This window comes from Somniosus microcephalus, chromosome 7, assembly GCF_052327205.1.
Source record: "Somniosus microcephalus isolate GS21.2 chromosome 7, FLI_Smic_1.0, whole genome shotgun sequence".
NCBI classification, from domain to species: domain Eukaryota; kingdom Metazoa; phylum Chordata; class Chondrichthyes; order Squaliformes; family Somniosidae; genus Somniosus; species Somniosus microcephalus.
The window spans coordinates 268,908,675-268,935,716 of record NC_140993.1 but is presented as its reverse complement, the minus strand read 5'-3'; the positions used below and the strand labels follow the sequence as shown (position 1 = coordinate 268,935,716).

The 27,042-nt window shown below is 47.1% G+C and overlaps 1 long non-coding RNA gene across 1 annotated transcript in view; it reads right to left on the bottom strand.

Moving 5' to 3' along the window:
* Positions 1 to 3,138: 3,138 nt before the first annotated feature.
* Positions 3,139 to 27,042, bottom strand: part of LOC147115325 (uncharacterized) — a 59,815-nt gene continuing 35,911 nt past the window's right edge. Inside the window, exons 3-4 of the long non-coding RNA XR_015078938.1 lie at positions 6,716 to 6,763; positions 3,139 to 4,743 (exon numbers count right to left, since the gene is read on the bottom strand). This is a non-coding gene — a long non-coding RNA (uncharacterized LOC147115325). The remainder of the gene's footprint in view (positions 4,744 to 6,715; positions 6,764 to 27,042) is intronic.

Below are 27,042 nucleotides of genomic sequence, written 5' to 3'. Positions count from 1 at the left end.
GCTTAAGCTCTCTTAAGGTGGAACAGGTTACATACACAACACTCCTCCCTTCTTAGCTTTATAGTCATCCCCCCCCATTTAACATAACGTAATAACATATATACATATATAACTTCATGTTTAACGTAACATATCACAGATTCAGTCTCTGCGGAAAACAGTTCACAGATTCAATCTCTGTGGTGTAGTCGGTTCACGTTACTCATTCAATAGTCCTTTCATGGATTTAACAGCTTGAACTTCCGAACTGATTTGGCTCCGTTCGGAGGGACCACGTGTGTGATCTGGTAGAGGTGATAATGGTTCAGATGGGTCATTTTCTGTTTTTACTTTTCCTTTTCTGCTTCTTGGAGATTCTCTGGGCTCCATTGTCAGCTGCCACAGCTGCCAGCTGCATGCGCAGTTCCTCCTTCTCTTCCTCCTTTTTTCGTAGTAGAGCCACCTTCTCCCGATGTTCCGTAGACTTTCGGTGCTCCTCCATGATTTCTGTATGGTGGGAGTCGAAGTTACAAGTTGGGCAGGACAGGACATAGTAATATTCGGAGTCGTCCGACAGGTCAGCGAGAGGGTCGTCTATTTCCTCCGTACCCAGCTGGACGTTAGCCAGCTCTTGTTCCAAATCCAGACATCTTTCCTGAAGAGACTTCTTCATGTGTACCTCTGCATCCAGCTTTTTCTGGGCTTTCAGCAAGTCGTTTACTAGCGACCTCATTTGTGATTTTAATACTTCAACTTCCTTTGGAGATTGATTGATCGGACTATGCAATCCCTCTACCGGAGCAGCTGTTTCAGCGGTCTGTTGTTCTACATTGACATGAGTCAGCGTACTTTTGGCATCCAATGGCTGCTCTGTTGCAGTTGTTTCAGTCTGTGTCGTCACATCAGCCATCTCAATGACTTTTGAGAGCTCCGAACCCTTTTCCTTTGAAGATCGCAGCTCGTGTTCAAGTTTTTCCCATTTCAGAGTCTTGTCCCTCAGCATATGAAGGAGTTGGCTGACCGTTAACTCTTCTGACACCAGATTATGGCACGCACCTTCAGAACCTGAATCAGCTTTGATTCGTTCGGCCTCCTCGCGCAGATGGTTGGTGTGCTCCTGCTCCATTTTCTCCATCAGTTGCTTCTGTTGCCTTTCCAGATTCTCCCACTCTGTAACAAAGAACTTTTTTATTTCATTCATCTCTTGCTCAAAACGGCGAATCATTTGTTCTAATTGCTGTTGTAGTTTGAAATGGAGTTGAGTTCGAGCCCAGTGTCCCTCAAGAATGTGCATATCAGTAGACTTGACAGACTCAGAATTCTCTGTTAAACTATGTTGTTGTTGCTCAGTGGAATTCTGTGCTGAAACTTTGTCTTTTGCACATGGGTTGGTCTTACCATCATCAGTTCTAGAGTCTGGGCTGATTATCTGCACCGAGTTCTCACTCTTTATGGCTTTTAGCGAATGCCAGTCCATATTTATGTTTCTAAACCACTCCCGGCCTAGTAGTGGTGGACCTCCCTCCGGTAGCACATATAAGTCCATTATTTGACTTCCTTCGCCCTTGTTGGCCACTGCAACCTTTATTGTCCTGATGGGGTACACTCTCTGCCCCGTGTAGGTTGTCAATATAATCTCCGTATCCTGTAGGGGAATATGTTGGAATAACCTTCTGTAATCTTTCTTATTCATGACCGACAATGCCGATCCAGTGTCCAATTCCATTTTTACTTGGACTCCTTCTATCTGAAGAGTAACCCACATTGTCTGGAGGTCTGCACCCTTACCAACGTTGAGTACCCTTAAGCTAGCCAGTTCAATACTGCTTAAGCCAGCCAGTTCATTACTGCTAGTGTCTGAATCGGACTCCTGTTCGGCCACCTTGTGTACTTTTGCGTATTTTCCTTGCGGTGACTTCTTGTTGCTGGTCTTCTTCCCTGACCTGCATACTCTAGCTATATGTCCAAGCTTACCACATGTTCTGCATTCTTGGTTTTTAAACCAACACTGGTTCTGATCATGCGTTGTCTTTCCACAACGATAACATTTGCCAGAACTCACACCCAATTTGTGTGCACTGAGCTCCGGTGACCGTAGCTGCATTACTGCCGTGCCTCTCGCTGCGGCTTCATGTGCTGCTGCCATAGTGACTGCCTTCTCAAGCGTCAGCTCATTCTCCTCGAGCAGTCGCTTTTGTGTATCCTGTTTAAATAAACCACACACAAATTTGTCTCGTAGTGCATCTGTCAGTCCCGTTCCAAACTGGCAATATTTCGCTAATTTACGCAATTCCAGCAAATATTCAGCATTGCTTTCATGCTGTAGCTGCCTTCTGTCGTAAAATTTAAATCGTTCCGCTAGCATCAGCGGCGTGGGGTTTAGATGATCTTTCAGGACAGTGGCAATCTCATCGAACATCTTATCCGCCGGTTCATCTGGTGATAACAGGTGTTTCAATTGCCCGTATGTCTTCGCACCCATTAAATTTAATAATGTTAGAGCTTTATCTTGGTCACGAATTTTATTGGCCTTACAATAATTTTTTACTCTTTCAACATATATGGCCCAATCTTCGAGGTCACTATCAAAGGTGCTAATATTCCCGTGTTTAGGCATTGTAGATTTGCAATTTCTCAGATTTTATTTTCTTTACTTGTTATCAAAGATGGCGGCTTCCCGCTCTTGCCCTCGTCCTCCGCCCACAAAATGGCGGTTTTCCCGCGCTTGGCGGTCTTCACCCGTCCCCCGACGCCGTCTCCCTTCAGCCCCCGAGTGCGGCCCTTATCAGCGGATGCGATCGATGGCCCGGCTGCGCCTCGCACTTGAAAGCGGCCCGGCCCTTATCAGTGCTTGCGATCGATGGCCCGGCTGCGCCCCTCACTTCAAAGCGGCCCGGCCCTTATCTGCCGATCGCTATCGCCCTGTACCTCTCTCTTCCCCAGTCCTGTCTTCTACTCCGGTTCACAAGCTGATGGAGGCTTCAGGGTCCTAATGCCTGTCGCTTCCAGTGGGGTGGTGAGTGGTGAGGTTTGAAACCTCTCTTCAACCGCCGTGGAATAACTGCCGCAGGGTAAGAACCTGACTCGTCGCCAGTGTTAAGTCTGTGAATTATTTAGTTAATTAAAACACAGACTAATGAGTAACAATAAAAACAGGTCTTTACTGGTTGGAGGTAGGGACTATACTGAATACAAGATTACTGCACAGTGCTTATATACCGGTGTGTTCACCCCCGGTATTACGTCTACAGCAGCCTGAGAAAGTAGTACATCTCTTAAGGTGGAACAGGCTTAAGCTCTCTTAAGGTGGAACAGGTTACATACACAACAGACGGTCTTAGTGATGGCACAGATATGTGGTCGGAAGCTCAGTTCAGGGTCAAATATGATACGCAGGTTGCGAACAGTGTGGTTCAGCCTCAGACAGTTGGCGGAGAGAGGGTTGGAGTCAGTAACTAGGGAAAGGAGTTCAGCGAGGACCGAAGACAATGGCTTCGGTCTTCCCAATATTTAGTTGGGGGAAATTTCTGCTCATCCAGTACTGGATGTCGGACAAGCAGTCTGACAATTTAGAGACCGCGAGGGGTCGAGAGAAGTGGTGGCGAGATAGAGCTGGGTGTCATCAGCGTACATGTGGAAACTGACGCTGTGTTTTTGGATGATGTCACCAAGGGGCAGCATGTAGATTAGAAATAGGAGGAGGCCAAGGATAAATCGTTGCGGGACACCAGAGGTAATGGTGCAGGAGCGGGAAGAGAAGCCACTGCAAGTGATTCTCTGACTACGATTAGATAGATAAGAATGGAACCAGACGAGTCCAGTCCCACCCAGCTGGATGATGCTGGAGAAGCGTTGGAGGAGGATGGTGTGGTCAACCATGTCAAAGGCTGCAGACAGGTCGAGAAGGACAAGGAGGGATAGTTTACCTTTGTCACAGTCATATAGGATGTCATTTGTGACTTTGGTAAGAGCCGTTTCAGTACTGTGGCAGGAGTGGAAACCTGATTGAAGGGATTCAAACAAAGAGTTCCGGGAAAGATGGGCACGGAGTTGGGAGGCGATAACATGTTCAAGGACTTTAGAGAGGAAAGGGAGGTTGGAGATGGGGCAGTCGATTGCAAGGACGGAGGGGTCAAGGGCAATGTTCCTTCTAATTTTTTTTGTACTGAGCGAGCCACGAACTCCTTTGAGCGCGACCTTTTAGTCAGTGTGCAAATTTTACAACAACAATGACAGCAACAGCAACCACTTAAAAGCATTTATACAGCAATGCTATATTGCCACCCCACCGTCTTAAATCATGAGACAATCACACAAACTCATAACAATCATGAAAACAGTTGTTTTTGTTTGTTTCTAAACCTCATTCGTGGCTTTATTTAATCTATAAGTCACAGCTCTTACAAAAACTATATTACACGTGTCTCGTGTTAGAATTTTCTCTGTCAGGTAACCCATCAAAGTTAATCATAACATCTCCCACTCCTTGTATGGTCATTGTCTATGTTCCCACTAAGCTACATGGGTACGCGGCAAGCTTGGAGGTACTATGCAGTAAACAAAATAGGCCACACAAGCGCTCACAATGTCGTCAGGCCCGCAGGGGCGGGCTTCTATGCGCGAGAGAATACAACGGAATAAAACACATCGAGTGACACTGTGGAATAACAAATAGGTTTGATTGGAATGCTGAATTTCGATTGAATTGGATGAAACGCTGAGGAATCAGCTATCTGGGATTGGGATTCGCATCACTATAATGATCTGAAAGAGAGAGAACATAAGAACATAAGAAATAGGAGCAGGAATAGGCCACTTGGCCCCTCGAGCCTGCTGCACCATTCAATAAGATCATGGCTGATCTTGGGCTCAAAGCCACTTCCCTGCCTGCTCCCCATTACCCTTCACTCGCTTATCTTGCAAAAATCTGTCTACCTCCACCTTAAATGTATTTAATGACCCAGCCTCCACGGCTCTCTGGGGCAGAGAATTCCACAGATTTACGACCCTCTGAGAGCAGAAATTCCTCCTCATCCCAGTTCTAAAAGGGCAACCCTTTATTCTGAAACTATGCCCCCGATTTCTAGATTTCCCCACGAGGGGAAACACCCTCTCTGCATCTACCTTGTCAAGCCCCCTCAGTATCTTATATGTTTCAATAAGATAACCTCTCATTCTTCTAAATTCCAATGAGTGTAGGCCCAACCTGCTCAACCGTTCTTCATAAGTCAACTCCCTCATCTCTGGAATTAACCTAGTGAATCATCTCTGAATGAGAAAAGAGAAATTAAGGTAAAGAAAAGAAGAAAGAAAAAGAACGATGGAACTCCTCCCTTGTTCTTTTTTTACACCCGCTCATCAATGCTGGGTAAAAAAATAAGTGTAAATAACTGGGAGAATTTAACCAAAAAGGGAGAGAAAATGCTCTGAAACCCAGGATTGAATGAGGCCCCATCAAACTGCCTGTTTAACCATCTCCTCACTAGGGGATTTCCATTGGTGAGCAATATTATTCTCTGATTTTCATTTTTTGTTAAATGAACCCAGATCTGTCACTCGGAGTTAATATCTGTGTTATCTATATACATACACTCTCTCTCTCATATATACACCAGATATATACCCACTACATATATATACTAGCTGAAGTGCCCGGCGGTGCCGAGGGATTTTTGAGGGCATGTTGTTGTTGGAAGAGAGAGAGCGACTGGGGGGAAGACAGAGCGCGGCTGGGGGGGGGAGAGGGGGGAGGGGGGAAAGGGGAGGGGGGAGAGGGGGGAAAGGGGAGGGGGGAGAGGGGAAAGGGGAGGGGGAGAGGGGGGAGGGGGGAAGGGGAGGGGGAGGGGGGAGGGGGGAAAGGGGAGTGGGAAAGGGGAGGGGAGGGGGGGAAGGGGAGGGGGAAAGGTGAGGGGGAGGGGGGCGAAAGGGGAGGGGAGGGGGAGAAAGGGGAGGGGGAAAGGGGAGGGGGAGAAAGGGGAGGGGAGGAGGGGGAAAGTGGAGGGGGAAAGGGGAGGGGAGGGGGGAAAGGGGAGGGGGGAAAGGGGAGGGGAGGGGGGAGAGGGGAGGGGAGGGGAGAAAGGGGAGGGGGGAAAGGGGAGGGGAGGAGGGGGGAAGGGGAGGGGGAGGGAGGGGGAGAGGGGAGAGGGGGAGAGGGGGGGAGGAGAGGGGAGAGGAGAGGTGGGGGGAGGAGAGGGGAGAGGAGAGTTGGGGGAAGGAGGGGGGGAGAAAGGGAGGGGGGAGCCAGCAGACCCTCTCCCCTCTGCCGGCGATGGCTCCGCTGAGCTCCGTGTCGCCCCACGCACTGACATGCTGAGCACAGCACCACGGTCAGCCTGAGCCCTGCCCTCCCGAGGCCGGGCCTGAGGCGGCTTGAGACGGCCAATTGCGGCTGGCCGGGCCCGGTTGCCTTGGTAACCCTCCTCACCTCTCCGCCTCCCGATCTCCGGGCCTGGGCCTGAGCGGCTTGAGACGGCCGATTGCGGCTGGCGAGCCCGGTTTCCGGGGTAACCCTCTCCGCTCCCCCTCCCCTCCCGAGCCCCGCCCCCCCCCGCTAACCTGCTCGCTTCCCTCTGGCCGTGCTCTGTGTGGAGGTGCGCGTGCGCCGTGCAGCGCGAGCGCGAGCAGCTTGCAGTGAGCCCAGCCAGCCTTTACCAAGATGGCTGGCCGCTGGTTCGGAATCTGGCCCAGCGGGGGGTGGGGGGTGATGGGTGGGAGGAGCTTGCCACAAAACAATTACCTGGGGTCCAGCATGGCTGGCAACAGACGCCCAGGCTTCGAGGCCTACCTGCAAAAACGGGGAAAGGTAGGAAAAGTAATGAGATTAGATAAAAGATTTAGAAAGTAATTAACTTTTTTAAAAAACAATATGTGTTTTAAAAGCAACTTTTTTTTTTAAAGACGCAGAAAGCGGGAAAAAGAAATGAAAAGTTTGGAATCAAGATGGCGGCGACTCACCTCGGTTCAGAATGATAAGGCCCGCCCACACACGCACCGATTGGTCAACCGTCAGGTCACTGAACTGTAGGATTGGTCAATCATCACGTCACTCAACTGTAGGATGGCCCGCCCGCACACACAATGAACCCACCCCCACTCGATGCAAATGAGCGGATAATGAGAGGAATTTTGAACTTTTTTTGGATACCGTCGGCACAATATTTGTCCGACCGTCGGCACAATTTTTGTCCGAGCAGAAAGTAAATACGCCTACAAGAGTCCCCTAATGATGAGCTTTCTTTTGATATAACATATGTGTAGGTACGCTCTATAACTTTTGATTGTATAGCCGGTCAGAGAGACAGACAGAGAGACAGACAGACCGACATATCCTTTTATATATATAGATATATATATATATATATACACACACACACATATATACTGTATATAGACTTCCTTCAGTGCTACTCAAAAGACAAAGAAAAACTACACACTTCTCTCCACATTTGTCTGTCTCTTTCTCAATCTCTAATTCATTATCTCAGTCCTTTTTTTTTTACACCATTTCCCTTGTTCATGCACTCTCATCATCTCTGAGTCCGTCTTTCTCGGAGTCTCCCTTTCTGCGTGTCTGCTCTTCCCTCGGCTTCCTCTCTTTTTTTGTAAGTCTCCCACTCCTTGTATGAGCATCATGCACTGTCTCTCTCTTTATGTCTGCCTGTCTGTATGTCTGACACACACTTTCTTTTTTCCCTCACTTGTCTTTTTTTACCTTTTGAATATTCTGTCATGTTTTGTTCCTTTGACTCATTATTTTCATGTAAGTCCACACCTTCTGATTTGCTATTTTAATGCACTTACATTAAAATTTCCCAGCCCAGCTTTGAGGCCACACTTCAAGAGGATATATGGGTCAGTTGGGTCTAGGAGGGGAGAAAGGGTAAGTGTACCATGACCGTAGTGTACTGTTCTGCTCAGAGATGACACAAGATACTAAATTAATTTGCAATACACAATTATGTGGGCAAATGCAGTTGCACTTTGCTTGTGGATCTTCCTGTGAGAAATGAGACGAGCCTTATTTTTTTGGTGGTGGTTGACAACAGAGGGCCATTAGAAGAACTCCCTGCTCTTCAAAGAAATCATTTTTCTACATCAGTGTTTACTGACAGATTTTTGGCAGGAAATCCTGAGCCAGCATTGTGGTTTAGCTTTTTGAAAAATAAATACAAAGAATTTGCATTTATATAGTGCCTTATGTCTCCAAGGATGTCCAAAACATTTCACAGTCAATGAATTACTTTTGGAGTGCAGTCATATTATGTAGGCAAATGCAACAGCCATTTTGCACACACCATGATCCTACAAACTGCAATGAAATTAATAACTAGTTAAATTATTTTTGGTTTGGAGTTGGTTGAGAGAGGAATGTTGGCCAGGCTACCAGAACTCACTTCTCTTCAAATAGTTCTATGAAATCTTTAACATTAACCCAACAGACAAGGTTTCAGTTTAATATCTCATTCCAAGCACAAACACAAATGGGTCCCATTTTCACTGACCATTAGCAGGGGTGGATAAGGAAATAAACATGGTCATTGAGCATACCCTAATAAATATCTAGACAAAGTGAAGCACTCGTCAATAAGGCAAATGGAGTACTGGATTGCATTTGGGTATCACAAGACTGAAAGGCAGAAGCTAAAAGGACATTGTGTAGATTACTGGCATTTCCAATTCCACGGAGCATGCGAGAGTGAGAGAGAAATAGTTTAGCTGAATTTTACCGGCCCTCAGAGGGCGGGTTTGGAGGCATGTCCGCTGTCAAAATAGCAAAGATTGACAGCGATACAAAAGCAAACTACTGCGGATACTGGAAATCTGAAATAAAAACAGAAAATGCTGGAAATACTCAGCAGGTCAGGCAGCATCTGTGGAGAGAGAAACAGAGTTAATGTTTCAGGTCAATGACCCTTCGTCAGAACTGGAAAAAGCTCAATATCGAACAGGTTTTTAAGCAAGGGCAGGGGCAGGGAAAGAGAGGAGGGGAGGAAAGAACAAAAGGGAAGGTCTGTGATAGGATGGAAAGCAGGAGAGATTAAGAGATGGTGCAAGACAAAAGGAGATGGTAATGGGACAAGTTAAGAAACAAAAGATGGCTCTAGATGGAAGGCAGGAGAAATTAAGAGACATTAAGAGATGGTGCAAGACAAAAGGAAATGGTAATGGGACAAGTTAAGAAACAAAAGATGGCTCTAGATGAAGTGTAAATGGCACTGGCGGAATGGAAGACAGCTGCCATGTGGGAGAGATAAAAAATAAATAAATAAAATAAACGGGGAAAAAAAAGGGATGGGGCAGAGGTTATGGCCTGAAATTGTTGAACTCTATGTTGAGTCCAGAAGGCTGTAAAGTGCCTAATCGAAAGATGAGGTGCTGTTCCTTGAGCTTACGTTGAGCTTCATTGGAACAGTGCAAGATTGACAGCGGGTAGGGAACCCGTTGTTAACTGCCTCCACGCGAGTCTCCGAGGTGTCGGGTCTGTCGACACTGAACAGGCCCGACACCAAGCGGCGGGGGAGGCAATTCACATCATTAAATGGGTTGTTAACATCCAATTAACTGTTATTTTAAGCCTACATTTCAATGTTACGTGCTCCCCCACAGGTTACCCGCTTCTTGGGGAACACGTCAGCTCAGCATGTCGTGAGTGGATTCAGCATTGAATTATCTCATGACCTGACAGCTGCCAAAGTTGTATGAAAGATCCCATGTTACAGCTGTTCACTTTCAAAGCTCAGAAACTGTTGTTTACTGCATTTGGAAGACATATTGAGCTTTCTGCAGCTTGCAAGTGTGTGGAGCCAACTCTCTATCCAGTGCCACCTCATTGGAACAACCTCTCTCACCATTGACAGATCGCTTCTGTCATCTCAACCTCACCTGCCATCTATTCCATCAGCATCAGTGCCCTTGAAATATTTCAACTTGGTCCTCAGAATCACACCAAGGTCAGCCCCAACACCAGCATCACCGGGCACACCAGCCTTCTCCGCAATCAACTGATGCTGCACAGGACTGAGGGCATCAGCACCCGACCACATTGCTGCCCAGGACGCCAGGCATGGCCTCACCATGGCCAGATTTACTTCACTTGATGCTGTACACCCTGGATGCCAAATGATGCGCCAGGTTGGCTCCACCCCATACCAACACCATATGATGTCATCAGACCCGCTTCCTTTTAATTCTCCAGGAACCTCACAGGGCGGGCTTAACAAGCCCAATCAACATAAAATCACTTGGAGAGTGCAGGCTGCAGTAGACAGTGGGCTGGGACCGTGACACCGACCCTGGCTGCCCCGGACCTTCTTCAGTCGGTGAAACCGCGGCCTTTATATGAGTCACAATTAAAAAATAAACTTTACTGTATAAAAGCTGCAGCTATTATTAAGCCTTTACTTTAGGCCACAGCTACAAAGAATTCTTCATCAGAAATTTAAAGGGTACAAATCAGCATTTTGGGTTTGATAGTCATTCTTAATTGCAGAGCTAAACAGTTTACAGTGCGAGCTGGTTTATGTGCCCAGTCTTCACAGTTACATACCCATCCCGTGAGAAAGGATATATTGGGGTAGATTTTGCGGTGGGTAGGACAGCGTACTCACAGAGTATGCCATCATATCGACTTTGAATTTGGCAGCACGTTCGGGATTTCTGCATCCGCTTGCACTAAAACCCAAACTTGCGATCTATCAAGGTACGCCATGACAAATGAGCCGCACCGATGGGGAAATACTCATTGCTGGCACAGAGCTGGGCTAATTGCCCATCAACTGCCCAGCAATTCAGTCTGAAAATGTTACAGTTAGTGAAAGTAGGCGCAGGAGCCTGTTTCACTGTGAAAGGAACCCATTTGTATTGAACATTGAGAGTAATGCAACTTTTACCCTAAAATGTGCAAAATCCGTACCTAGTGGCAACATTTAGAAACATTAAAAATATAAAATATGACAATTAATATTTAAAATTATCAATATTTTCTGCACTCCAATTGTATGATCAAAAACTGGCACAAATCATTTATACTTCCTCCAAATGTATGAAATAAAACCATTTTGCTATTTAATTATTTTATTAATACATTTAAAGCTGCCCCACAGCTGGTGTGCTACATGCATGGTGTATAGTAAATCAAAAAGATCATTGCCAACGCCTTTCAGCGCTGTTGAATCGCAATCCGTCATAAAGTTATTGCTACATTTTAATATCTTTTCTCACTAATGGACCTTTGACAGGATACTAAATGCCAGCCTTAAAAGAATTTTTTTTAAATTACCTGATTCCCAAGTGATAGAAACTGTTTTAATCTCAATAGAAGGTTGAACAGCTAAATGATTTATTTCACTTTAGTAAACGGTCAAAGGATGAGAATCTTTCCATTGACCTCAAATTATCACTTTTAACCTTCAAGTGGAAAACTGATGCCAAATTTATGTTGGTATTTTGTTACATAATTTTAACAAAATGCTGATATATGAAATAAGTCCAAGTACCAGTTTAATTAAAAGTTTTTAAAATGTAATTTCAATGGAAGAGACTGAAAGAAGTTTCGGTGGGCATGGCTCAGTTTTGACAGATTTTGTGGACGTGTCTTCCCTTACGCATAGGTAGTATGGTGCACTCCTGGCCTTCGTGATGTAATGTGCTGCGCACAACTCTGCAGTGCCGAACAGCAAGTCTACATGTGGGGCCTCGCACAAGGCAAGTCCATATTCTTTTCGGAGGTTGGCAGCATTCTCTTTGGCTACACCGCCAATCGCAATTTTTGGGCCAATATCTACAAGGACAAGGACAAGGACCCAAGCACAATGTTATTATTCACCAAGGTGAAAGATGGGGCCAGGAACTACAGCTGGATTCTGCCCGTGTTTTGAGATCATCTGAAGGACGTGCAGTCCAAGGCACGTCAGAGAGCTCCTGTGAACTTTAAAAATCTTTTAAGGACATCAATAAACTTCAGGGTGCAGATGCCAAAGAACGAATAATGGCAGAAATACAACAAGAGAACCTGCATTGGGAATTGTGAATTTTGTTGTTATAAAATGAAGTAGCCTATAGTAGAAAAAGCTCTATTTCAGGAGGACTGCTTGTAGGATGTTCCGTTCCCATCCGCCCCTTATAGACAGTTCTTGGACTTCGGGATTTATAAGAACAAAATACGCACAACACAGGGTTTGGCTCAACCTTCGATTTGTTCGTTTATTGAACTCACAAAACTCCCCCCAGTACAAACCCCTCTGTGATTTGACCGAGATAACACAAACCCCACAATACAAAACCCTTACACAAGGTTACCTGAAACTGACATGAAATATCAGGTAAAACCCTTCCGCAGTTTACTGAAACTAACACGAAATCCCACAGCACAAACCCTCCCGCGATTCGACTGCTACTTACAAAATTACCCAGACAAATCCCTCTACGATTAGAGTGAAACTTAGGGCTGGATTTTGCCAGCCCTGGGGAGGCGGGTTTGGAGGCGGGACTGCCGGGAAACTGGCAGAATTTGGGGGCGGGTGCCCAACCCGCCCCCAACCTGCTTCCGTGCCATCTTGCCAGGAGGCGGGTAGCCGACCCACGCCGGGTCCCGCCTCCTCGAGGCAGGAAGGGGATTAATGCCAATTAACTGCCTGTTAACAGGTAGTTAACAGGCAATTTTTTGGCTAATCCCTATTTTGAGCCCTGAAGTGTGGGCTTCCCGACGGCTCCGAACCTCGCCAGGGTCAGCGAGGTGGGCCGTCGGTCTACGGGGGTCGGAGAGGCCGAGATGTCCGGTGTGCAGGTGAGTAATGGGTGCATGTGTGCAGAGGTAAGTGTGTGAGGTGTGTGTAAAGTGTTTTAATAAGTTTTACTTACCTGTACTTCTTCCTGCAGGCTTCCTCCCTTCAGGTCTCGGGAGTCCTGCACAGAAAGTAGAATGGCCGCTGAACTGTCAAAAGCTGCAGCCTTCTGCTTTCTGGTCAGGAAGGCTTTCTAATTGAGTCTTGAGTAAAGACACAACGTGGAAGACAGATTGTCAGTGATTGACAGCTTCACAGAGCTGTCAAACGATGACATTTCATCTGTCAAAAGCTCTTGAGAGATGAAACGGCACTCGCTGACGTCACCTGTAACTGTCGTTCCCTTAATTGGCCTGCTAGACCCGCTGGGCGGGCTTAACAAGGTCAATCAAGGGAAAATAGTGTGGGTTGGCCACAAGTCGATGGAGACGGGACTAAAACCCAACAAGTGGGAGTCCCACCTCCAAAAGCTCCCCATTGACAAAATCCAGCCCTTACAATCACTCACACAGCTAGTCGTTCTGGTGTTGATTGTAGGCCCGGACTAGGTGACTAAATCTGCTGTCCTCCTTCCGACTGCCGTACCCCCTCTGTGAAGTTGTCCTCTTTTATGAAGATACCTATCACAATATCTCGAACATATTTCCTGCTGTAACGTCCGATGGTTAACACCTTTTAATTATGAGATTATTCCACGCCCTGGTCTACACAGGACCGGGCGGGTCTGATCAGTTCTCATGCTGTTTAAACAATGCAACCTTTCTATGGTACAAAATTCCGGGCTCCAAAGTTAACGAATGTGTGAATGTCCCTTTTTCTTCTTGGCAGGAACCATTCAGATGGTAATGGCCGTCGTCCGGTTCTATTGTCTATGCTATGGTGTGGAGATGCTGGAGTTGGACTGGGGTGGACAAATGTAAGAAGCCACACAACACCAGGTTATAGTCCAACAGCTTTATTTGAAATCACAAGCTTTCGGAGCGCTGCTCCTTTGTCAGGTGAAGTAGAGAAATGCATAAAGACACAGCTTATATAGTCAGAGAATAATGTCAGATGTTTACAGGTAATCTTGCCAACTGCCATTTATCACACCTCGGAGGAAAGGGTGCATTGCAGGAAAGGATGCCCCGGAGCATGGTACATCGGCGAGACCATGCAGACACTGCGACAACGGATGAACGGACACCGCGCAACAATCACCAGGCAGGAGTGTTCCCTCCCAGTCGGGGAACACTCCAGCAGTCAAGGACATTCAGCCTCCGATCTTCGGGTAAGCATTCTCCAAGGCGGCCTTTGAGACACACGACAACGCAAAATTGTCGAGCAGAAACTGATAACCAAGTTCCGCACCCATGAGGACGGCCTCAACCGAGATCTTGGGTTCATGTCACGCTACATGTAACCCCACCTGACGCAGGGTCATCCAGACTCAAGTCGACATTGGCTTGTTCTCTCTACACAGATGCGGCCAGACCTGCTGTGATTTCCAGCCAAAAAAAAAAAAAAAAAATGTTTTTTGTCTGTTTTGTTGTTTTTCATACAGACCCCAGCATCTGCAATATTTGACCCCTTGTGATCCCACCTCATTGTTCTTTGATGTAATGTTTCCCTGACTGACCTGTTTGGACACGATTCACACCTTTGATTGCTGTGATTATCTCTCTGCCGAGGTGTGATAAATGGCAGTTGGCAAGATTACCTGTAAACATCTGACATTATTCTCTGACTATATAAGCTGTGTCTTTATGCATTTCTCCACTTCACCTGACGAAGGAGCAGCGCTCCGAAAGCTTGTGATTTCAAATAAAGCTGTTGGACTATAACCTGGTGTTGTGACTTCTTACAATTGTCTATGCTGATGGAATTCTCAATACCTTACTTGTATTGAATCGATGGCAGTTGTCCTGTATCATTGACTATGATAATGTCTTTTCCAGTCTCTTTTAACGAGCCATAGTTTTGTTGCAATGTTTGAATTAACCCCTTACTGCATAGCCCACGTCTGTATGCTGAGGTATGGCTTTTATATTTCACAGTTCAATGTCCGTGTGTTTTGTGTGTTTTTATATTCCATAAATTTTACAGCGGGGGGGGCGGAGGAACGGATCCTACAACTGCAACCCTAAGACTAAAACAAGAGCGCAGCACAACTAGGTAATGTTCACCCACCCGCCCCTTCAACCACCATCTGCCCCACCTGTGACAGAGACTGTAGGTCCCGCATTGGACTCATCAGTCACCTGCGAATTCATTTTTAATGTGGAAGCAAGTCATTCTCGGTTCCAAGGGATTGCCTAAGAAAGTTCAAATAGATCCATTCTAAAAAGCTTCTCAATCAAAGTTTCAGTAGTCAGGTAAAATAGCAAGGGAGCAGGAAAGAAAATGGATCAGTAAGAGATTGATTGCCATGATTAGTCAACAACTGCATTATTGTTGTATCATGCGACTAGATGGAGCATGTTTTTTTTCCGTCTAGCAATTCCAATGTTCCTCGGACTAAGCAAACATTACCTAAGTGGATTAACAAAAAAATTAAAAGTGAGATTGAAGGATCGGTGCTGGGTCCCTTGCTGTTTGTGGTCTACATTAATGATTTGGATGTGAATGTAAAAGGTATGATCAGTAAGTTCGCAGATGACATGAAAATTGGTGGGGTGGTAAATAGCGAGGAGGGTAGCCTCAGTCTGCAGGACAATATAGATGGGTTGGTCAGATGGGCGGAACAGTGGTAAATGGAATTTAACCCTGAAAAGTGTGAGGTGATGCATTTTGGAGGGACTAACAAGGCAAGGGAATACACAATGAATGGTAAGACCTGTTAGATCCGTGATTCTTTAAATAGGATGTTTCCCCAAGAACTACACGGATGCTGTAACTTAACAGTCAACAAGTATTTACTGGAGTAGAGTAGTCTCAAGACTGAAGTACAGAAGCCTGCTCCGGCTTTATATACAGGTGTGGTCACTGCCGGTACTACAGTATACAGGAGCTGTAAAACAGTTCTCTCTTAAAGGTACATACACAACAATTCCTCCCCTTTTAGATTAACAGTACCATAACATTCATTTAACAATTAACATTTTTAGCATGCAACATTAACCGAAAATAGTCCATTTATAGATTCAGTCTTTGGGGCGGCTTCCTGATCCTTTCGGGATAGCGCCTTTCCTGAGGTTCTTGTTCTTGGTGCGGAGGCGATTCTGGCCCCTTTTCGTGGGTTAGTTCATCGGTTTCCACTGCTACTGGTTCGGAGGTAGATGCTACCGGTATGTCGGGTTCATCCCCAGGTACTCGAGACATGGGGTTGACTCATTCCTGTGACGCTAAGATCTGATCGACGTGGCGTCTCACAATGTTCTCCCCGACATCCACTGTGTACATTAATGGCCCCTGCCTTGTGCATATCGTTCTGGGTTGCCATTTCTCTGTTCGGTAGTCACGGGCCAAGACTGGTTGCCCTACATTGAAGCTCCTTGTCGGCTTCTCATTGATGTGCTGGAATTGTTTATCCTCAACATTTCTTCACACATTGGGTCTGAGCAAATCCAGACGAGATCTCAACCTTCGGTTAAAGAACATCATGGCCGGGGTCTGGTTGGTAACTGCATGTGTCGCATTTCTGTAGGCTAACAGGAAATTGTCCACCTTATGCTATAGTGGAATTTCATCGTCGCACATGGCCTTTATCGCCTTTTTAAAGGTTTGTATGAACCTTTCAGCCAATCCATTTGTGGCTGGATGATACGGGGCGGATGTGTAATGCCTTACCCCATTCCTTCTCATAAATTTTCGAAACTCTTCGGACACAAACTGTGGTCCATTATCAGAGCAAATCTGCTCTGGCAAGCCGTTCCTGGCAAATATGGTCCGTAGGACTGCAATCGTTTTCTCTGTAGTGGTTGAGGACATTTTTATCACCTCAGGCCATTTCGAGTGAACATCCACTGCTATTAAGAGCATTGAGTCCATGAATGGACCAGCAAAATCAATATGCACCCGTTGCCATGGAGAGGAGGGCCACTCCCATGGGTGTAGAGCGGCATGTGGTGGTGCATTTTGGGCCTTCTGGCATCCTGAGCAGCTCTTGCTTAGGTCCTCGATTTGTTGATCGATCCCCGGCCACCACACATAAGCAAGGCTTTTCATTTTCACCCCTCCCAGATGACCTTCATGAAGCTCATTTAGCACTCTCTCCCTTAACTTGGGTGGAATCACCACTCGGGATCCACACATCACTGTCCCCTGGCATACTGACAGCTGTTCTCTTCTGGATGAGAATGCTGGCAACAGTGAGTCGCCATGTGTTGGCCATCCCCTCACCGTCAAATCATATACCCGAGACAGTGTCGGATCATTGCGGGTCTCCTTCTCTATATCCGCGTTCGTTACTGGCAATCGTTCAATTATTGACGAATAAAGTATCTCGATAGGGTCCACTGCTGGTGCTTCCTCCACAGTAGGCAGTGGCAGGCGCGATAGCCCATCAGCGTTTCCATGCTGTTTCCTGCCTTTATATTCTATTTCATATTGATTCGCCCCTAGAAACAGGGACCATCTTTGTAACCATTGTGCAGTCATCACTGGAACGCCCTTCTTAGGATTAAAGATGGAGACAAGTGGTTGGTGGTCAGTCAGCAAGGTGAACTTCTGCCCATGCAGATAGTGGTTGAATTTTTTTACTCCCCATACTAGGCTGAGGGCCTCCCTGTCAATCTGGGCGTAGTTGCACTCGGCTGAGGTTAGTGACCGAGACATAAAGGCTACTGGCCTCTCCAACCCGTCTGGGAATTTGTGCGACAGCACCGCTCCAATACCATAGGGTGGTGCATCACATGCCAAACGAATTGGTAGCGCTGGGTTGAAATGGGCCAACACCTCTTTTGATGTGATCAATTCTTTACACTTCTGGAAAGCTCGTCTACGTTCGTCATTCCACTTCCATGGCACCCCTGTTTGCAGTAGGGTGTTCAGTGGGTGTAATACCGTGGACAAATTTGGTAAGAACTTATGGTAGTAGTTTACCAGCCTGAGGAACGACCTCAGTTGTGACACATGTTCCGGTGCTGGAGCCTTGACTACTGCCTCAATCTTTTCAGGGGACTTATGTAACCCCTCTTCATCGATGACGTGGCCACAATACGAGATCTGCTTCTGGAAAAACTCGCACTTGTGGCGATTAGCTCGTAGCCCATATTCCTTTAATCTGGTGAGCACCTTCTCCAAGTTGGCGAGGTGATCACTGTCATTTTCGCCCGTGACCAGGATGTCATCCAAATAACACTGGGTCCCTGGAATCCCTTGCAGGACTTGATCCATCGCCCTTTGCCAAATAGCCGGAGCCGATGCTACCCTGAACACCAGCCGGTTGTATTGATAGAGACCTTTATGAGTGTTGATCGTGAGGTATTGTTTCGAGGCTTCTTCTACCTCCATTTGCAAGTACGCCTGGGCTAGATCAATTTTGGTGAAGCGGATATTGTACCGTGTGAAGGACTGGGTTCACTGTCACCTTAAAATCCCCACAGATGCGGATCTTCTTTGGTTCCCCAGGCGTATTACTCAACGACCTCTTCATTACAGGAACGATGGGTGTAGCCCACTCGCTCCAGTCTACTTAGGACAGTACTCCTGTACGTTCCAACCCTTCCAGCTCTGCTTCGACGGCTGGCCTGATCGCATAAGGCACTGGTCTGGCCTTAAGAAACTTTGGGCTTGCATTTTCCTCTATTTTAATCGTTGCTGTTATGCCTTTTAGTGTTCCGAGTCCCTCCTGGAACACTTCTTTTGCGTCAGTTAGCATTTGTGACAGTCGTCCAGGTGTGACGTCGTCATCCTTTTTGGCCTCAACCTTCAGTGCCTGTATGGAATGCCAATCTAATTGTATCTTCCGGATCCATTCACGTCCTAGCAGTGGTGGTCCTCCATCTGGCAATACATATAAGTCCATTTTAGGTATTTCCTGGCCTTTGTATATCACTTTCACCCTTATTTTTCCTTTGGGCTAGACTTTTTGCCCCGTGTACGTCTTCAAGACAATCTCTGTAGCTTTCAAGGGTATATGTGAAAATAGCCGCTTGTAGTCCCTTTGGTTTATGACTGTTAGGGTTGATCCTGTGTCCAATTCCATTTTCACTTGGACTCCGTCTATCTTGAGTGTAACCCAGATAGTCTGGTGATCCTCCATTTTGGTTACCTTATGTAGTTTCAGACAACCTAGCTCCTTGCTTCCGGAGTCTGTGTCACTTTTCTGTTCGTCTGAACTACTGTCCATCACCTTGTGTACCTTTTTGTAGTTCTCCTGTGGAGATTTCTTGCTGTTGGTTTTCTTCCCAGACCTGCAGACTCTTGCTATGTGTCCTGTTTTTCCACACTGTCTGCACACTTGGTCCTTGAACCAACAATCCTTCTGGTCGTGTGTTGTTCTGCCGCAGCGATAACACTTCCCTGTTCCATAGGACATTTCATTGGTGCCATATTCTTGCAGTCTCCGTTGTATCTCTGCAGCGCCCCTTGCGGCTGCTTCATCTGATACTGCCATACTGAAAGCCTTGTCCAGCATAAGATCCTTTTCTGATAGAAGCCGTTTCTGGGTTCCTTCACTTTGAAGCCCACACACAAACTTGTCCCTCAACATATCTGCTAGTCCCACTCCAAACTGGCAGTGTTTCGATAGCTTGCGCAGTTCCGTTAAGTACTCAGCATTGCTTTCGGCTTTGTTTTTCCTCGACGCCGCTCGGTTTTCAACCCCCGGCTGCGCCCTGTGCGCTTCACCCTCTATCTTACCCCGTCGACGCTGCTCGGCTTTTTCTCTGCCGTCGGTCGGCTCCAGTCGCCGCTGTCCGGGAAGGGTCTGCGCTGTTCCTGTCGTCAGTCTGTTGCTGATCGTCGTGGCTGGGGAACCAAGCCCGGCTCTCCACAGCCTCCCCTGCGATGTTCACTCTCTGCCGGAAGACTGGGCGGTTGCTCGTGGTCGACGCCCGTGTTTCTGGCCTCGACTTTCTTGCACCGCCCTCCCGGAGTGAATCCTTGAAGGGAAATGCAGAGTTGCAGGTAGATTCGAATCGACACTCGTCGCCACTGTTAGATCCGTGATTCTTTAAATAGGATGTTTCCCCAAGAACTACACGGATGCTGTAACTTAACAATCAACAGGTATTTACTGGAGTAGAGTAGTCTCAAGACTGAAGTACAGAAGCCTGCTCCGGCTTTATATACAGGTGTGGTCACTGCCGGTACTACAGTATACAGGAGCTGTAAAACAGTTCTCTCTTAAAGGTACATACACAACAAGACCCTAGGAAAGAAAGAGGATCAGAGGGACCTTGGTGTGCATGTACATAGATCCCTGAAGGCAGCAGAACAGGTGGATAAGGTGGTTAAAAAGGCATATGGGATACTTGCCTTCATTAGCCGAGGCATAGAATATAAGAGCAGGGAGGTTATGATGGAGCTGTACAAAACGCTGGTTAGGCCACAGCTGGAATACTGTGTGCAGTTTTGGTCGCCACACTATAGGAAGGATGTGATTGCTTTGGAGAGGGTGCAGCGGAGATTCACCAGGATGTTACCTGGGCTGGAGCGCTTCAGCTATGAAGAAAGACTGGACAGGCTGGGGTTGTTTTCCTTGGAGCAGAGAAGGCTGAGGGGGGACCTGATTGAGGTGTACAAAATTATGAGGGGCATAGATAGGGTAGATAGAAAGGAACTTTTTCCCTTAGTAGAGGGGTCAATAACAAGGGGGCATAGATTCAAGGTAAGGAGCAGGAGGTTTAGAGGGGATTTGAGGAAGAACTTTTTCACCCAGAGGGTGGTTGGAATCTGGAACTCACTGCCTGAAAGGGTGGTAGAGGCAGGAACCCTCACAACATTCAAGAAGCATTTGGATGAGCACTTGAAATGCCATAGCATACAAGGCTACGGACCAAATGCTGGAAAATGGGATTAGATTAGACAGGGCCTGATGGCCGGCGCAGACGCGATGGGCCGAAGGGCCTCTTTCTGTGCTGTATAACTCTATGGCCTAGAAATTCAGTTGGTTGCGCCAGCCGGTAGCGCCTTAGGAGGAGTAGATGTCGGGCGCTAGGCGGCTAGCGGCCGGGCGCAGCGCGATCTGCGCCTCGCCCCAACTTCACTCAAGATTTAGCGGCGGCGCAAAGTCTTTGCGCGTGCTCAGCTGCGCGCGCAGATCATGACGTCATTTCCTCATGCAACGCCCTTTGTGCGCCCCCAACCGGAAATTCAGTCGCGACGCCCCATTGTGCGCCTGGCGCCCCTAGCGACTGTTAGAGTGGAACGGTGCTCAGTCGATGCGGGGCGCGGGGGGCGCAAATTAAAGGGCACTCCTCCTGCACTATAAAAGGCTGCCATTTCGCAGCACTCCTTCTTGAGAGACGGATCTTTGCAGAGAGACCAAGGTAGAGAGCTTTCTGCTTTGGCCCAACACTCGGACAGGTACTTGTGGCTTCAGGCCACAGCTTTCCACTTGTCTTTGCCTTCATTGACATATCATTGTTTGCCAGCATATTATGGGGGCTGCAATGGGTGTAAACGCTGGCTTTCTCAATTACATCCAAAGGGCTCACAGACGCCGTGAGAGAGTGGCAGCCCTGGCTAGACGGAGAGGGGGCAACAGGCGTCGGGAAACAGGCGTATTGAATCGATGGCAGTTGTCCTGTATCATTGACTATGATAATGTCTTTTCCAGTCTCTTTTAACGAGCCATAGTTTCGTTGCAATGTTTGAATTAACCCCTTACTGCATAGCCCACGTCTGTATGCTGAGGTATGGCTTTTATATTTCACAGTTCAATGTCCGTGTGTTTTGTGTGTTTTTATATTCCATAAATTTTACAGCGGGGGGGGCGGAGGAACGGATCCTACAACTGCAACCCTAAGACTAAAACAAGAGCGCAGCACAACTAGGTAATGTTCACCCACCCGCCCCTTCAACCACCATCTGCCCCACCTGTGACAGAGACTGTAGGTCCCGCATTGGACTCATCAGTCACCTGCGAATTCATTTTTAATGTGGAAGCAAGTCATTCTCGGTTCCAAGGGATTGCCTAAGAAAGTTCAAATAGATCCATTCTAAAAAGCTTCTCAATCAAAGTTTCAGTAGTCAGGTAAAATAGCAAGGGAGCAGGAAAGAAAATGGATCAGTAAGAGATTGATTGCCATGATTAGTCAACAACTGCATTATTGTTGTATCATGCGACTAGATGGAGCATGTTTTTTTTCCGTCTAGCAATTCCAATGTTCCTCGGACTAAGCAAACATTACCTAAGTGGATTAACAAAAAAATTAAAAGTGAGATTGAAGGATCGGTGCTGGGTCCCTTGCTGTTTGTGGTCTACATTAATGATTTGGATGTGAATGTAAAAGGTATGATCAGTAAGTTCGCAGATGACATGAAAATTGGTGGGGTGGTAAATAGCGAGGAGGGTAGCCTCAGTCTGCAGGACAATATAGATGGGTTGGTCAGATGGGCGGAACAGTGGTAAATGGAATTTAACCCTGAAAAGTGTGAGGTGATGCATTTTGGAGGGACTAACAAGGCAAGGGAATACACAATGAATGGTAAGACCTGTTAGATCCGTGATTCTTTAAATAGGATGTTTCCCCAAGAACTACACGGATGCTGTAACTTAACAATCAACAAGTATTTACTGGAGTAGAGTAGTCTCAAGACTGAAGTACAGAAGCCTGCTCCGGCTTTATATACAGGTGTGGTCACTGCCGGTACTACAGTATACAGGAGCTGTAAAACAGTTCTCTCTTAAAGGTACATACACAACAATTCCTCCCCTTTTAGATTAACAGTACCATAACATTCATTTAACAATTAACATTTTTAGCATGCAACATTAACCGAAAATAGTCCATTTATAGATTCAGTCTTTGGGGCGGCTTCCTGATCCTTTCGGGATAGCGCCTTTCCTGAGGTTCTTGTTCTTGGTGCGGAGGCGATTCTGGCCCCTTTTCGTGGGTTAGTTCATCGGTTTCCACTGCTACTGGTTCGGAGGTAGATGCTACCGGTATGTCGGGTTCATCCCCAGGTACTCGAGACATGGGGTTGACTCATTCCTGTGACGCTAAGATCTGATCGACGTGGCGTCTCACAATGTTCTCCCCGACATCCACTGTGTACATTAATGGCCCCTGCCTTGTGCATATCGTTCTGGGTTGCCATTTCTCTGTTCGGTAGTCACGGGCCAAGACTGGTTGCCCTACATTGAAGCTCCTTGTCGGCTTCTCATTGATGTGCTGGAATTGTTTATCCTCAACATTTCTTCACACATTGGGTCTGAGCAAATCCAGACGAGATCTCAACCTTCGGTTAAAGAACATCATGGCCGGGGTCTGGTTGGTAACTGCATGTGTCGCATTTCTGTAGGCTAACAGGAAATTGTCCACCTTATGCTATAGTGGAATTTCATCGTCGCACATGGCCTTTATCGCCTTTTTAAAGGTTTGTATGAACCTTTCAGCCAATCCATTTGTGGCTGGATGATACGGGGCGGATGTGTAATGCCTTACCCCATTCCTTCTCATAAATTTTCGAAACTCTTCGGACACAAACTGTGGTCCATTATCAGAGCAAATCTGCTCTGGCAAGCCGTTCCTGGCAAATATGGTCCGTAGGACTGCAATCGTTTTCTCTGTAGTGGTTGAGGACATTTTTATCACCTCAGGCCATTTCGAGTGAACATCCACTGCTATTAAGAGCATTGAGTCCATGAATGGACCAGCAAAATCAATATGCACCCGTTGCCATGGAGAGGAGGGCCACTCCCATGGGTGTAGAGCGGCATGTGGTGGTGCATTTTGGGCCTTCTGGCATCCTGAGCAGCTCTTGCTTAGGTCCTCGATTTGTTGATCGATCCCCGGCCACCACACATAAGCAAGGCTTTTCATTTTCACCCCTCCCAGATGACCTTCATGAAGCTCATTTAGCACTCTCTCCCTTAACTTGGGTGGAATCACCACTCGGGATCCACACATCACTGTCCCCTGGCATACTGACAGCTGTTCTCTTCTGGATGAGAATGCTGGCAACAGTGAGTCGCCATGTGTTGGCCATCCCCTCACCGTCAAATCATATACCCGAGACAGTGTCGGATCATTGCGGGTCTCCTTCTCTATATCCGCGTTCGTTACTGGCAATCGTTCAATTATTGACGAATAAAGTATCTCGATAGGGTCCACTGCTGGTGCTTCCTCCACAGTAGGCAGTGGCAGGCGCGATAGCCCATCAGCGTTTCCATGCTGTTTCCTGCCTTTATATTCTATTTCATATTGATTCGCCCCTAGAAACAGGGACCATCTTTGTAACCATTGTGCAGTCATCACTGGAACGCCCTTCTTAGGATTAAAGATGGAGACAAGTGGTTGGTGGTCAGTCAGCAAGGTGAACTTCTGCCCATGCAGATAGTGGTTGAATTTTTTTACTCCCCATACTAGGCTGAGGGCCTCCCTGTCAATCTGGGCGTAGTTGCACTCGGCTGAGGTTAGTGACCGAGACATAAAGGCTACTGGCCTCTCCAACCCGTCTGGGAATTTGTGCGACAGCACCGCTCCAATACCATAGGGTGGTGCATCACATGCCAAACGAATTGGTAGCGCTGGGTTGAAATGGGCCAACACCTCTTTTGATGTGATCAATTCTTTACACTTCTGGAAAGCTCGTCTACGTTCGTCATTCCACTTCCATGGCACCCCTGTTTGCAGTAGGGTGTTCAGTGGGTGTAATACCGTGGACAAATTTGGTAAGAACTTATGGTAGTAGTTTACCAGCCTGAGGAACGACCTCAGTTGTGACACATGTTCCGGTGCTGGAGCCTTGACTACTGCCTCAATCTTTTCAGGGGACTTATGTAACCCCTCTTCATCGATGACGTGGCCACAATACGAGATCTGCTTCTGGAAAAACTCGCACTTGTGGCGATTAGCTCGTAGCCCATATTCCTTTAATCTGGTGAGCACCTTCTCCAAGTTGGCGAGGTGATCACTGTCATTTTCGCCCGTGACCAGGATGTCATCCAAATAACACTGGGTCCCTGGAATCCCTTGCAGGACTTGATCCATCGCCCTTTGCCAAATAGCCGGAGCCGATGCTACCCTGAACACCAGCCGGTTGTATTGATAGAGACCTTTATGAGTGTTGATCGTGAGGTATTGTTTCGAGGCTTCTTCTACCTCCATTTGCAAGTACGCCTGGGCTAGATCAATTTTGGTGAAGCGGATATTGTACCGTGTGAAGGACTGGGTTCACTGTCACCTTAAAATCCCCACAGATGCGGATCTTCTTTGGTTCCCCAGGCGTATTACTCAACGACCTCTTCATTACAGGAACGATGGGTGTAGCCCACTCGCTCCAGTCTACTTAGGACAGTACTCCTGTACGTTCCAACCCTTCCAGCTCTGCTTCGACGGCTGGTCTGATCGCATAAGGCACTGGTCTGGCCTTAAGAAACTTTGGGCTTGCATTTTCCTCTATTTTAATCGTTGCTGTTATGCCTTTTAGTGTTCCGAGTCCCTCCTGGAACACTTCTTTTGCGTCAGTTAGCATTTGTGACAGTCGTCCAGGTGTGACGTCGTCATCCTTTTTGGCCTCAACCTTCAGTGCCTGTATGGAATGCCAATCTAATTGTATCTTCCGGATCCATTCACGTCCTAGCAGTGGTGGTCCTCCATCTGGCAATACATATAAGTCCATTTTAGGTATTTCCTGGCCTTTGTATATCACTTTCACCCTTATTTTTCCTTTGGGCTAGACTTTTTGCCCCGTGTACGTCTTCAAGACAATCTCTGTAGCTTTCAAGGGTATATGTGAAAATAGCCGCTTGTAGTCCCTTTGGTTTATGACTGTTAGGGTTGATCCTGTGTCCAATTCCATTTTCACTTGGACTCCGTCTATCTTGAGTGTAACCCAGATAGTCTGGTGATCCTCCATTTTGGTTACCTTATGTAGTTTCAGACAACCTAGCTCCTTGCTTCCGGAGTCTGTGTCACTTTTCTGTTCGTCTGAACTACTGTCCATCACCTTGTGTACCTTTTTGTAGTTCTCCTGTGGAGATTTCTTGCTGTTGGTTTTCTTCCCAGACCTGCAGACTCTTGCTATGTGTCCTGTTTTTCCACACTGTCTGCACACTTGGTCCTTGAACCAACAATCCTTCTGGTCGTGTGTTGTTCTGCCGCAGCGATAACACTTCCCTGTTCCATAGGACATTTCATTGGTGCCATATTCTTGCAGTCTCCGTTGTATCTCTGCAGCGCCCCTTGCGGCTGCTTCATCTGATACTGCCATACTGAAAGCCTTGTCCAGCATAAGATCCTTTTCTGATAGAAGCCGTTTCTGGGTTCCTTCACTTTGAAGCCCACACACAAACTTGTCCCTCAACATATCTGCTAGTCCCACTCCAAACTGGCAGTGTTTCGATAGCTTGCGCAGTTCCGTTAAGTACTCAGCATTGCTTTCGGCTTTGTTTTTCCTCGACGCCGCTCGGTTTTCAACCCCCGGCTGCGCCCTGTGCGCTTCACCCTCTATCTTACCCCGTCGACGCTGCTCGGCTTTTTCTCTGCCGTCGGTCGGCTCCAGTCGCCGCTGTCCGGGAAGGGTCTGCGCTGTTCCTGTCGTCAGTCTGTTGCTGATCGTCGTGGCTGGGGAACCAAGCCCGGCTCTCCACAGCCTCCCCTGCGATGTTCACTCTCTGCCGGAAGACTGGGCGGTTGCTCGTGGTCGACGCCCGTGTTTCTGGCCTCGACTTTCTTGCACCGCCCTCCCGGAGTGAATCCTTGAAGGGAAATGCAGAGTTGCAGGTAGATTCGAATCGACACTCGTCGCCACTGTTAGATCCGTGATTCTTTAAATAGGATGTTTCCCCAAGAACTACACGGATGCTGTAACTTAACAATCAACAGGTATTTACTGGAGTAGAGTAGTCTCAAGACTGAAGTACAGAAGCCTGCTCCGGCTTTATATACAGGTGTGGTCACTGCCGGTACTACAGTATACAGGAGCTGTAAAACAGTTCTCTCTTAAAGGTACATACACAACAAGACCCTAGGAAAGAAAGAGGATCAGAGGGACCTTGGTGTGCATGTACATAGATCCCTGAAGGCAGCAGAACAGGTGGATAAGGTGGTTAAAAAGGCATATGGGATACTTGCCTTCATTAGCCGAGGCATAGAATATAAGAGCAGGGAGGTTATGATGGAGCTGTACAAAACGCTGGTTAGGCCACAGCTGGAATACTGTGTGCAGTTTTGGTCGCCACACTATA